Source organism: Belonocnema kinseyi, chromosome 8, assembly GCF_010883055.1.
Source record: "Belonocnema kinseyi isolate 2016_QV_RU_SX_M_011 chromosome 8, B_treatae_v1, whole genome shotgun sequence".
Lineage (NCBI taxonomy): Eukaryota > Metazoa > Arthropoda > Insecta > Hymenoptera > Cynipidae > Belonocnema > Belonocnema kinseyi.
The window spans coordinates 137,178,944-137,183,331 of record NC_046664.1 but is presented as its reverse complement, the minus strand read 5'-3'; the positions used below and the strand labels follow the sequence as shown (position 1 = coordinate 137,183,331).

The 4,388-nt window shown below is 30.3% G+C and overlaps 1 protein-coding gene across 2 annotated transcripts in view; it reads right to left on the bottom strand.

Annotated features, from left to right (window-relative positions):
• The window catches only part of LOC117178054, a 24,332-nt gene extending 20,158 nt beyond the window's left edge, over window positions 1-4,174 (bottom strand). Inside the window, exons 1-4 of one of the 2 annotated variants that reach the window (XR_004467792.1) lie at window positions 4,110-4,174; window positions 3,640-3,835; window positions 1,826-1,868; window positions 1,590-1,693 (exon numbers count right to left, since the gene is read on the bottom strand). The gene's annotated coding sequence lies outside the window, so the exon portion shown is untranslated. Of the gene's footprint in view, window positions 1-1,589; window positions 1,694-1,825; window positions 1,869-3,639; window positions 3,836-4,109 lie in introns of those variants that run through there. The other variant, XM_033369262.1, reaches the window with a different exon arrangement.
• Window positions 4,175-4,388: the final 214 nt, after the last annotated feature.

The following is a 4,388-nucleotide window of genomic DNA, read 5'->3' as shown; positions in this document are numbered from 1 at the left end:
AGATGCAAGTTACTGAAACTCAATTGAAATTGAATTTAAATTTAAATTTAATTAAAGAGGAGGTAGATATTTTAATATTTATTCTAATGTATGATTAGTTATAATATTTAATAGCACTTTTAATTGATACATTCATTTCATTTTTATAATTACTCCTAATGATAATTATATTCAATAATAACAATACTAATTATTCTTTTTCAATAGTATTACATAAAATTACACTCACTGATTAAATTAAATTAAATGAGAATAAAAATGAATTGAAATTGTTCCCGTGCAATAGGACCAAAATCGTTTACAATAAATATATATAGAGAAAGAAATCTGCTTTAGAATAAAAAATACTTGTCACTGAAATCTATACTTCATATTTTAATTACAAAAATTTATTTTAATCTTTATACGTTCACCTTCTATTTAAATTGAATTTTTATAGTTCAAGTAAACTAGAATTTGAGTTGTAGAATTTGAAATTTGTCCATTTATATTTTTCTTATTCTTATTATATCATTCAAGAAATAATGAAATATGCCACATTTTTATATAAAAATATTTTTATTTACGGTAATTATTATAAAACTTGCAATAAAATATAGTAATTGCTTGATTCTTCCACCTTTCAAGTATTATATTAATTTTTCTTATTAATTTTGTAACTACCTATGAATCACTAAGTATTAATAGATAACATAGTCATATTATAGCTATAGCTTATTTCAATAAATATTTATTAAAGAAATTTGAACAATATCATCTAAACATTTTATCATCATACATTGTATCAATTGTGTGAAATATATAAATATTATTTAATAAAACTTTGATATTTATTTTTATATTATTAAATCAAACGCTGATATATTTTTTTCTAATTGTATTTCATTTTTGGAAAGGGTAATGTCTTCCAAGCCCGGCGTGGCGGGAGGTATAATGACCGTGAAGGGCTAGAAACCAGTCGAACGACAAGATTTATTAGGGCCAGTTTGACCTAGTTTTTTGACTGCCACTGGCAGCCAATACAGCCAATGGCTGCCTTTTGGTGAGCCCTGCTCCACAAAGTACCCGTAAAGACTCTATTGGGTCCCTATTCGGTTCCATTTTTAAAAACCCAAAAAACAGCAAAATCAACTTTTAAATTGTTGAAATTCGGATTCTACGTTAAAATTTGCATTAGAAACTCACGGAGTAATCGCAATACTTTTATTTGGTAGCGTTCAAAACTTTAAAAAATAAAAAGCTTATCATTTACATGGGCTGAATGCGCCTTCAAGTGCATCTTCTTTTAGTATCAGTTAATAAGCGTTCCGACGGTAACTTTAAGAATTTTGTCTGGATGCTAGGCGCCACGCAGTAGAAACCTCAGACTACAACGCAGCGATGCAAGTGAGAGAGTTTTAAACTTCGCGCACAAAATACTACTTGAGCTATCATGGATGTACTTAAAGTCACCTTCAGCAGAAGTTAATGACATTTTCTTTAATTTTTAACGCTGCAAAAAAAGTATTACGATTACTTCGTAATTTTCTAATAGAAAATTTAACGAAGAATCCGAATTTCAACAGTTTGAACGTTACCTTGCTGTTTTTTTGAGTTTTTTAAAAAGGAATCGAATAGGGACCCAATGGGATCTTTACGGGTACTTTGTAGAGACTCCTTTCGGTTCCTTCGGTCCGGCAGGGATTCTAAACACCTACGATCATGAAAATGTTTTTTACTACCCTTTACTTAATTTTAAACATTTTAAAATCGTAGGTAAAGTAGGAATCAGTTGTGATATGTTTTTAAGGACAGGTAATATTTATACTATCTCTACCTTACCGACCTTTTTTTAATCATACCACTTCTACACGGAATGAGATATTGAGCTGAAAGTTTGAAAAAATAAAAAAAGTGGATTAGGAAACGTTTTTTCACTCGTACATATTCACCCTGGCGGACCGAAGGAACCGAATGTAAAAAATTGAAAAAAATATAAAACGTATAACGCCTGTTGACTGCTACTTACAGGCGATACGTTTGAAGTGTAGCAGTCAACAGGCGTTATACGTCTTATATTTTTTTAAACTTTTTACTGTTGTAAAAAAACCATTGCGGTTATTCCGTGACCTTCTATAGGGAATTTTAACGCAGAATTCGAATTTGAACAATTTAAAAGTTGATTTTGCTGTTTTTTCGAGTTTTTAAAAAAGGAACCGAATGTGGACCCATGAGGTCTTTGCGGGTACTTTGTAGAGGCTCCATTCGGTTCGTTCGGTCCGCCAGGGCATAGATGCATACAAATTTCCCGTACATTAAAAAAAATTGTTTACTCTTGAAAGGTCTCTTTTACGTAGTCCAAGTAACATATATCTTTTTAAAGACAAATATACAGTCAAATATGAGTTCTTGCTTTCAAATCAGAGGAAGAGTCGATAAGTATGATCCCACTCGGATCGCATTTCTTGGTTATTTTTTCTTTTCGCGAAAAACATGAAAAAAGACAAGAAGGTACATTAATAGAAATCACTAAATTATTAAAGGATTATATATGATGATATTAAACAGCAAATTCAGTGTGATTGGAGGATACTTTTTATTGATATTTCGTCTGATTTGAAAACTGCTAGGTTTTTTGGCCTAATGCAGTTAACATATCCTTTAATAGACATTATCCAGTGTAACCAGTAATAAGCGTTGAATAGAGAAAAGTAAATAATTTCCGATTTAAGCGTAAAAGTGAAGATTATTCTATTATTTTGAATGCGCGATTTTTTCATCTGCCTAAAATGTCATTATAAGAATAGGATATCTCCGAAACTAATTTATTTCTATTTTCGTAGCGGCCACAGCATATAGTAGGTTCCTATTCCTCAAAAGAGAACGTGTTTTCAATATATTTAATTCCTTGCAATTGTACCGACAGATACACCTCACAGAGATGTCTTCTATTCCCCAAAAGTGTTCGTATTTTGAGATTATTTAATTCCTTCTAATAAGCTCACAAAATGTGTGTAATAAATTGTTTTAATTCCTTTATGAGTAATATAAGTTTTGAAAATTTAATCTTAATCAATTCAAGTCCGACTCTCTAGAGTTAAAATTATATTAATTCACAAATTTAAATAGATTTCTTTAATGATTTTTTTAACAAGTTTAAATAAATTATTAAAATATAAATAAATATACATTTGAATATTTTTCGAATTTATAAGTTATAGAAAGATTTAATAATGAAAAATAGGTTAAATAAATGATTTTATTAAATTTTACTATTTCGATTGAGAGGAATAGGATGTGCACTTTTTCTGTTCCCTTTGGGGGATTTTTAGACGAAGAAAAATCGCGTATTCGTGGAATACAAATTCTTAATTTGTCTGAATTCAGCGCGTATTACTGGGAATATGAGTGCTAGTTTCAAATCAGAGAAAGTACCGATAAATAGGATCCACTTTCATCAGATTTCTACATTTTTTCTCATTAAATTAATTAAAAAAACAAAAGAAGGTAATTTCGAAAAATTACTAAATTAAAAACAGGTTTATGTATAATAATAATCATAAAATGTCATGCGATTGGGATCCTACTTATTGAAATTTCTTCTAATTTTAAAGCTATAACATCGCTAGTATAACATGGCTAGTTAATAGATATACTTACATCGAATTGCTTCGATTTTTAGTGAGCAAAATTTCCCTTTAGCTTTGCTTCTGCCTTTCACGGTATTAGCCACGAGCCCTTGCTTTCCAAAAATAAGTTCCGCCAAATCCCCAACAAAAATGGACTCCTTTCGGCTAATTGACCTTAAAGTCCTCAACTATTTGTGACACACAATTACGCCATTGGTCAAAATAACCTGGAAAATATACAATTATAAATATTGCATTATATACACACGGAGAGAAATTTCAACTCCTTTGCTCTTTGGTCTCGAATTCTAAGCCTCTAGAATAGAGTCCGAATCTTGAAAACACGTAAAAATTGTAGCTCTAAAACCAGAAGCTTCCGTGGATTAATCTCTGAAAATTTCTCTTGTGTAGAATGACAACTAAATTCATCATTTCGATTGATTTAAAAATATTCATAAGGTATAAAAAGTAAAATATGTACTATAAATAACAATTTTTTACCTTTCCGTTGCTCGGAACACATCTATCTGGAGCCACGTACTTTTGCTCAGGTAGACTTGTCGATCCTGTAAATAATAAAGTTTAACTCAAAATCTTGGCCTAACTTCTAATTGGGCGTGAGATTGTAAAAAATAGTATTAATTTTGGGTAGGGTGTTAAAAAAGAATAAACAAATGTACCTTCATTTATTTTAGAGACGGTTTCCAAACGAGAAATGGCCTGATCCAGTTTGCTTAATGTGCTTTCCAGCATCCTGTCCTTCCTCGCCAATTCTTCTCA